Source organism: Polypterus senegalus, unplaced genomic scaffold (assembly GCF_016835505.1).
Source record: "Polypterus senegalus isolate Bchr_013 unplaced genomic scaffold, ASM1683550v1 scaffold_6015, whole genome shotgun sequence".
Lineage (NCBI taxonomy): Eukaryota > Metazoa > Chordata > Cladistia > Polypteriformes > Polypteridae > Polypterus > Polypterus senegalus.
In genome coordinates, this window is record NW_024377640.1 from 1 (window position 1) to 8,902 (window position 8,902).

At 52.1% G+C, this 8,902-nt stretch overlaps 1 non-coding gene and 2 pseudogenes across 1 annotated transcript; all 3 read right to left on the reverse strand.

Annotated features, from left to right (window-relative positions):
• Window positions 1-783: 783 nt before the first annotated feature.
• On the reverse strand, window positions 784-950 carry LOC120519367 (annotated as a pseudogene).
• A 5,552-nt stretch (window positions 951-6,502) lies between these two features.
• Window positions 6,503-6,625, reverse strand: LOC120519368 (annotated as a pseudogene).
• A 936-nt stretch (window positions 6,626-7,561) lies between these two features.
• On the reverse strand, window positions 7,562-7,744 carry LOC120519366. The gene has a single exon (XR_005631461.1). It is a non-coding gene; the product is annotated as a U2 spliceosomal RNA (small nuclear RNA).
• Window positions 7,745-8,902: the final 1,158 nt, after the last annotated feature.

Sequence of the window (8,902 nt, forward strand, 5' to 3'; positions counted from 1 at the left end):
CAAAGCGGCCCACCTTGGAGCCAAGGCCTGATACAAAGCCCAAGGGTTGCCACAGCGGGAAAAACCCTCGGAGTTGTGCGGAAACGAGGTAGCCGATACAGCTGGGAGTGGGAGTGGGCGTGGGGAGGGAGGGACAGTCAGTTGGTCCCTTTGGGTGTTTGGCTCGTGGTGGGATTTGGGGAGGCGGGGTAGACCAGGCAAGGAAGAGGACGGCTTTAAACCACCATCTCCACCTCCATCCCCGCCCCTAGATGCCCACAAAACAAAGAAGGAGACGTCAGTGAAGAGCGGTGACGAGCTAGATATCCCTCGAGACACCACGTTCACAACTCTTCAGACACCACGTTCACACCTGTTGGAGATTGAAGATGAAAAGGAGAAGGCACATCCTGGCCCGCCTGTGTGAACAAGGCCTCGAACACAGGGGCTGCAGCGACATCAGACAGCCTGCAGGACTGCTTCGTGGTTTCTGGGAGCTTAATAAGGCTTCCTGCTAGCGGTACAGGCTTGGTCGTCCGACACTACTTCACTCACCCCACAACAGCGGCCTTCTAATTCCGAGCCTCGCCTGACATCTGTTGGAATGCTGGAAGTACTACAAGCAATAGCGTCCTACAGGCACGCATGAACTTTTCTTAATTAAGTCAAATTAAACTAAATTAATTAATTAATTATTCAGTTAAATAATTAAATCAATCCTGCTCTGGCTAGAGCTTCTTTCCCTTCCCTCATAGTAGGCAATCCCCAGCCAAGGCTGCTTGTCTTGTTTTATACCAGTAAAGGAGAAAGTGCACGCTCCTGGAAGTACTGCAATACCAGGTCGATCGTGGAGTGGACGGAGCAAGCCCTATTCCATCTCCCTGTTCCAAAAATCAATTTAATATATGGTCCCCAGATAGGGGACGTATCAGATATTAAACTGATAAGAACAGATTTTTTTGAAAAAATATACTTTATTTACATATATGTTTGGGTAATATATATAAAACACAGTCTAATAGTCTTACAATCTATACCAATCTACAATTCAAACAGAGATGACTGTATTCAGCTATAGACTGATACAGTCTTTCACTATACATTACCTACAACACCTTATTTACATATACAAGGGTAATTTGTATATAAAAATCACAATCTTTACAATCTTACATGCCATATTAAGTGTTTTGTCAATAACATTCGGTTATTTTCCATTACATTCAATACAGTGTTCCACATTCTGTTACTATTTACAAGTTATTGCAGTCTCGACTTGGTCCCGTCCCTGAAAGCTTGTCCTCAAAGAGGGGGCTTTGCCGAAGGCTGCAGTAAACCAAAGGTTACATTAATAAACCTCTTGGAGGGCGAGGTGGTCTTGCATATCCTCAGTTCTTCAAGGAGTCCAGGATAGAATAGTCTTTGAGGAGGCTGCGGATGTATCTGCAGCAGTCCTGGATTGTCATCCTTTCCCTCCTGAGGACGAGGCGGTTCCTGGCGACCCATAGAGCGTCCTTCACGCAGCACATGAGACGCCATGCCTCCTCGGTGGCTTCCAGTGAGTGGGTACCCGGGAAAAGTCCATAGAGCACCGAATGGTGCGAAAGATTGTCTCTGGGTACCGACTCTTCCAATTCCTCTTCCAGGGCGTCAAAGAGTGACTGTGCCACTGGGCATTCCCAGAAGAGGTGCAGTGCGTCTTCTTCCCGCTGGATGCACCACGGGCAGTGTCTGTATCTGCACAGATTTCTGGCATGCATGAACGCGCGGAGAGGCAGTCCCCCCCGCACAGCCATCCACGCCAGATCCCTGTGCCTGTTTGTCAGTTCTTTGGAGGCTATGTTCTCCCAGACCACCGTGGCTGTCGCTGATGGTAGGGTTCCGATAGGCTCCGTCGTGTCTTTGGCTCTGATGAGCTTGTAGATGGTTTTCGGTTTCCACAGGTCCGTTTGACTCCCTGAAGTCCGTGTTCCGTTCTGGCGGACAACATCCGTGTAGAACCATGGAGTGTCCCAGTTGTAGGGTAGGAGCTGTCCCACTTGTCCCAGCCGAGTCTCTTCCAGACTGGCAGGAGGAAGAAGCGGGACATGGCGTTTCCGGACGATCCGCTGCTGTACTCCGTCAGTGTCCTGCGGATGCAGTTGCAGGCAAAGAAGGCCCTGAGCAGGGTGGGGATGTCGGGGATGCCTTTCCCACCCTTTCGGGGTTCTTTGTACATGACTGCCCGCTTGACTCTGTCCATCTTGGAGCCCCAGATGAAGTGAAAGACTGCCCTGGTGATGGCTCTGCAGACGGTGGCGAGGGTGGCCATGCCTGGGCCGGGTACTGCAGGACCGGGAGGATCTCATTCCGCAGCACCAGCGCTTTGCCTTCCACGGTGAGGTCCCTGAGGCTCCAGAGCCCGATCTTCTGTCTGACTTTGGCCAGTCTCTCGTCCCACGTCTTCAGGGCCGCTCCTCTCTCCGAACCAGCTGCCCAGGATCTTGATGGAGTCCGTCTGATGGTGAAGGGGAGGGTGGCGGAGGGTGTCAGGTGCCATTCCCCGAGGAGCATCGCCTCTGACTTCCCGCAGTTGACCTTTGCTCCCGAAGCAAGTCCGAAGTCTTCGCAGATCTCCGCCAGCGCCGTCATCGATCTCTGGTCAGCGCAGATCACGGTGACGTCGTCCATGTAGAGGAGCATCTGATCTCTCTTCTGTCCGGTCCCGGTGCGGTGATCCCTCTGATCTCCGGTCTTCCTCTGATCCGTTCCGCCAGGAGCTCTATACAACAGACAAAGAGAAGAGGGGAGAGAGGGCAGCCTTGTCTGACCCCGGACAGGACCGGGAAGGGGTCAGTTTTCCAGCCGTTCACCAGCACCATGCTGGAGATGTCTCGGTACATCAGGCTGATGTACGAACAGAACGTGTCGCCCATTCCGAGACCTCGCAGAGCCTTGATCATGAACTCGTGGGACACCCGGTCGAAGGCTTTCTCTTGATCTAGGCTGACCAAGGCCGCGGTGATGCGGCGTTCCTTCACGTAGTGCACGAGTCCCTGATCATGGCCAAGCTGTCGGCGATCCTGCGTCGGGGATGCGCAGGTCTGGTCTGGGTGGGCGACCTGTCCGATCACCTTTTTAGCGGTTGGCTATCACCTTGGCCAGGATCTTGTAGTCCACGTTCAGGAGGGTGATGGGCGCCAATTCCTCAGCTCGCATCTCTCTCCCTTCTGTTTGTACAAGATCGTGATCATTCCTTCTCTCACGACGGAGGCATTCTGCCCTCCGCCACCATCTCCCGGTAGAGCTCCAGTAGGTCCGGGCCGATGAGGTCCCACAGCGCGACGTACACTTCGGCTGGTAGTCCGTCACTGCCCGGGGTCCTGCCGGCCCTGAAGGATCTGGCGGCAGAGTGCAGCTCCCCCAGCGTCAAGGGTGCGTTCAGAGCAGACTCACCTGTGGGATCCAAGGTTTTGTTAATACCTGTTAGGAACCGGTCGGTTCGTCTGCTTGGTCGTCTTTGGGGAGTAGAGGCTGCTGTAGTAGTCCCGGACCACTCCCATCACTGCCTCCTTTCCCGTTTTGACGACCCCTCCATCGTCTCGCAGTTCTCTCAGGGGAGTGTGGCCGGAGTGGAGTTTCCTAAAGAAAAAGGAGTTACACTTCTCACCTTTCTCCAGGTTCTCCACTTTGGATCGAAAGACAATGCGTTTGGATTCCTCCTCAAAGTGCCTCCTCAGGCTCTCCTTGGTCTCCTCCAACTCATTTCTCACGTCCCAGCCGCACTGGTGAAGCTCTTGCAGGGACCACAGCTCCTTCTGCAGTCTGCAGAATTCCCTTTGCCGTTGGCACGCCTGCCGTCTTCCTTTGGCCTGAAAGAAACTGCGGAGTTTAACTTTAATAAATTCCCACCAATCGCTTACTTTCTGGAAGTGGCATTTCTCTTCCTTCCAAGCGACGTAAGCGGTCCTTAGCTCCTGCATGACGTCTTCCCTTTCCAGGAGGCTACAATTCAGTTTCCACGACCCCGGGCCATGCGGAAGGCTTTGGCCGAGGGATCCCTGGAAGTGAACCGCCCTGTGGTCTGAGAAGAAGCACGGACCAATGTGTACTTTCGGCTGTCACTGCTCTGGAGGCGAAGACAAAGTCGATCCGGGAGCGGGTCGAGCCATCAGACCGGCTCCAGGTGTAGTTGGCTGAGCCTGCCCCGGTAGTCCCCGCCGCGTCCGACAGGAAGCTTCTGTCACCATCTCCCTGAGCAGCCTGGATGTGGTGTCCAGTCTGGTGGATGTGCCTGAGCTGCGCCCGTCCTCCTCCAGGGGGCAGTTGAAGTCCCCGGCCATCACCACCGCCCTGGAAGTGGCGAGATGGGGCCGCAGGGTCTGGAAAAGCTCCAAGCGCTCGTTCTTCCCAGGGGGTGCATACACGCAGATGAGCGGACAGGCTCCCCACGATCCGTCGGCGACCAGCAGCCGGCCGCAGGCGAGCTCCCGGACGGAGTCCAGCGTGAACGGTTCCCCTGACAAGGGGCGATCCCCGCTGCCTTGTTGTCACCACCTCCCGACCAGTAGGAAGGACCGTGAGACCACTGTTTGCCCAGGTGGCGGTAGTTTCTGGAGGGTGGGAGGGCACACTCCTGCAGCATGTACACATCACAGTTCTGAGCGGACAGGAAGGTCATCACCGTCTGTCTCCTCAGTTTGTCCTTGATGCTCCTCACGTTGATGGAAAATAAAGAAAGAGTAGCCATCATGGGGAGTAAAATGGAGAGGTTAGTGTGGGCCAGGAGCCCCTAGTCGTCGCCTCGGTCAGGCGGGACTTCGGGTCTGCCGGCCCCGGGGTCCTCGATCTGAAGCAGCCGGTTGATCTGTGCCAGGTTGTCCATGTCGTTGTGGGTAGGCTGGAAGTTTAGAGCTGCTTCGAGAAACAGCTCCTCTTCCATCTGGGTCTCCTCGTCTTCTTGCTGTGGGCATTCAGATGGGGGCTCTGCTGTCTTCTTCCTTCTCTGGTCCTCCTCTGGGCTGTTTGGACTTCTCCTCTTCCTTGTCCGATTCCCTGTAGGTGCGACGAGAGGGGGAAAGTCCTCCGGGTTGAGGGTGAGTGAGGGGGGTGGATGTGAGGGCTCTGAAGTAGCATGGGAGGGGGGAGCTGCCTCAGGGTTGGAAGGAGGGAGGGTCGAGGGGGGAGGGGTGGAGTTCTTTGTCTTTCCTCCTTTGTCCTTTTTCTTGATTACCTGTGCCGCGCCCGGTGCTGCAGGGGGGGACTTCAGTTTCTGCTTCCTATCGGCAGGCAGATTGGGTTTTGATCCTCCTGTGTGCACAGTGTTTGAGGTCACAGCGGCGTAGGACTTCTGTCTCTGAGGGCAGTCTTTGTACACATGGCTGGTCTGTCCGCAGAGGTTGCAGGTCTTTTTCCTGGGACAGTCTTTCGTCTCGTGGCCAGTCACCCGGCAGTTCCTGCAAGCGGCCTCCTTGCAGTCCTTCAGCACGTGGCCCATCGCTCCGCATCTCCTGCAGGATTTTGGCTGGTCAGGGTAGTGCAGGATTGCCGCCGAGTTTCCCAAGGAGAAGCTCTGCGGTAGGTGCTGGAGGCCGTTTGGAGGCGTTGTCCTTCCACAACCTGGCGATGACCGACCACTTACCCGTCCAGAAGCCATTCCGTCCTGAATCTGGGTGGGTTCCCTCACCACGTGCAGAAGCGCTTCAGGAACGTGGAGATGTCCTTGCCAGGCGTATGGGGATTCCTCATGGCAATCGTCACTCTCCTTTCCTCTCTCTGTATGGGGCAATTCCCCACAAAGCGAGCAAAGGGGGAGTCCGGCACTGCATTCTGGACCATTTCCCAGTAGCGCTTGCAGACCGCAATAGAGGCAAGCGTAACATAGAAGAGGCCCAGAGCGAATGACTGTATGCTCAATGTATCTGCTCTGGAGAATCCCTGCTCCATGACCATTTTCTTCCCAAAGGTCTCTGCACTCATTTCAGGGATCCTTCCCTCCACCTCCTTGAGCCTCAGCACCACCGTCTGCTTCATCCAGGGTTCCAGAGCCGGGGCCATCCTGGAACTTTCGGGCTGGAGTCAGGTGAGCTGCGGCCTGGGATGTAGAGGGGCCAGAAGAGGGCTGATCTTCCAGGCTGGGAGTAGCTGCCTTCCTCTTTCCCAGCTTCTCGGAGATCTTCCTAGCCGGGGCAGAAGCGGAGGTAGGAGCAAGTGCTGAAGCAGGAGCATCAGCAGAAACTGGAGCCAGGGTTGCAGAATCCATTCTTGGTCTTTTCGTAGTCTTTTCTTCTTTCCAGATGGAGGTCGTCTGCAGATGAGAGATGACTCTTTCCAAAAGATATCAGCTCTCTTCTTGGTGGGCGGAGCTATGCAAATGATCCTCCTCAAACTTCTATCTTCTTCTTTTTTTCCTTTCTGTTTTCTTGGTTTCAAATTCTAGAAACTTTGTAAAAAGCGGTGGACTCAGCCAACCTACTTTCACTCAGAATCAAGAATTCAATAGCCGTAAAAACAGCTCTTGTGCTTCCTTACTGACTTTGAGAGCAGAGCTTCAATCGCCGTCAAAAGGAATTATATCGCAAACAAGATCCCAATGGAAAAATCAAGCAGTTCTCCACTCTGATAAGAACAGATACTACACTTGATCTTAGCCAAAGGCCGAAGCGATGCCACAAACTCCCCAGGCCAGCCAGCCCCACCGTCTTGCCCATGCGTCAGCTGCATGGTAAGCATCAACTTGGCAGGAGGAAGCAGCTGCCCTAAGACAAGCGCCGAGACGTGAACCCATGTGACATTCCACGGCCTCGTGACAAAAGCGGCCCACCTTGGAGCCAAGGCCTGATACAAAGCCCAAGGGTTGCCACAACGGCGGAAAAACCCTCGGAGTTGTGCGGAAACGAGGTAGCCGATACAGCTGGGAGTGGGAGTGGGCGTGGGGGAGGGGGAGGGACAGTCAGTTGGTCCCTTTGGGTGTTTGGCGCTCGTGGTGGGATTTGGGGGAGGCGGGGTAGACCAGGCAAGGAAGAGGACGGCTTTAAACCACCATCTCCACCTCCATCCCCGCCCTAGATGCCCACAAAACAAAGAAGGAGACGTCAGTGAAGAGCGGTGACGAGCTAGATATCCCTCGAGACACCACGTTCACAACTCTTCAGACACCACGTTCACACCTGTTGGAGATTGAAGATGAAAAGGAGAAGGCACATCCTGGCCCGCCTGTGTGAACAAGGCCTCGAACACAGGGGGCGCTGCAGCGACATCAGACAGCCTGCAGGACTGCTTCGTGGTTTCTGGGAGCTTAATAAGGCTTCCTGCTAGCGGTACAGGCTTGGTCGTCCGACACTACTTCACTCACCCCACAACAGCGGCCTTCTAATTCCGAGCCTCGCCTGACATCTGTTGGAATGCTGGAAGTACTACAAGCAATAGCGTCCTACAGGCACGCATGAACTTTTCTTAATTAAGTCAAATTAAACTAAATTAATTAATTAATTATTCAGTTAAATAATTAAATCAATCCTGCTCTGGCTAGAGCTTCTTTCCCTTCCCTCATAGTAGGCAATCCCCAGCCAAGGCTGCTTGTCTTGTTTTATACCAGTAAAGGAGAAAGTGCACGCTCCTGGAAGTACTGCAATACCAGGTCGATGCGTGGAGTGGACGGAGCAAGCCCCTATTCCATCTCCCTGTTCCAAAAATCAATTTAATATATGGTCCCCAGATAGGGGACGTATCAGATATTAAACTGATAAGAACAGATTTTTTTTTATTATTAAGAAACAAAAACTGTAGACACATAAAAAGAGTAGTTACAGATATATACATACTTTTTACATGTACACAAAAAATACAAAAAGTATCATTTCAAAAACCAGTCCCAAAACTTCAAAACCAGCTGTACATCAAAAAATTTTTTAGCTTCCACATTAACCCAAACAACATTCCCGCTCTCCCAAATAGAAAAACCCCTTCCAACGCTCTTTGGCAGCTGCAAAACCCCACCGCTGAATATCCCATTTAACTTTGAGACCAATCTGACATTCAACTCTCTTCACCACTGTCTGAGGTTGAGATATTTTATTATTGTGAATCAAGTTCCACCTTGCTTGCCAAATTTCAAACTTAACGGAACTAAGAATAATAATCAAAAGGAGTCGAAACGTCTTTGAAAAATGATTTAAACCTGTAAAAGAAAAAATAATAGGATAAGTCAAAAGCACTTGAATCCCACTCTTAGATAGAAAACCTTCTGTCTCTTGCCATACTCTGGAAACCCATTGACAGTCCCAAAATGCATGCTTTACAGTCTCTTCATCATTACACAATAAACGGGGGCACACAGATGTCCTAGAAAGTTTATGTCTGTAGAGGTGCTGCCTTACTGAGAGTCTTCCCCATAGCATTAACCAGTTCAAATCCTTGTGCCGATTATCAAGTTGAGAGGGTTGCACTAATTTCCACTCCATTGCAGGGACAACCACTATTGATGAACACTGGGATTCGCACTGTTCTCGTACTGATTGGTACAGAGCCTTCTGTGATGTTACCTTCAGTTTGTCTCTAAAAACAGGGTAGTGCTTTCCCATAACTTCCAACTGATTATAATGCCATGGTCTATCTTCAGCGTGGGGGACAGCATTGGATCGCAGTGAGATCTTCAGAAGGTCCTCACACCATAAACGAACAAAACATTTATGTTTTACATTGTCCTGGATCATCAACGTACGACACACATTGGCATAGTATATGCAATCTAATTTCAGTTGAAAGTCAATGACACTCCTACCACCAGTTTCCACCGACTTCTCCATATCCACTCTCCTGATCGATTCATATTTCCCTCCCCACATGAAGCAAAAAATGATCTTTTTTAATCGTCTACCAAAAACCCGAGGAAGTGGGTAAACCATCCCTAAATAAGTACAAAGTGGCAACACATCAGCTTTGA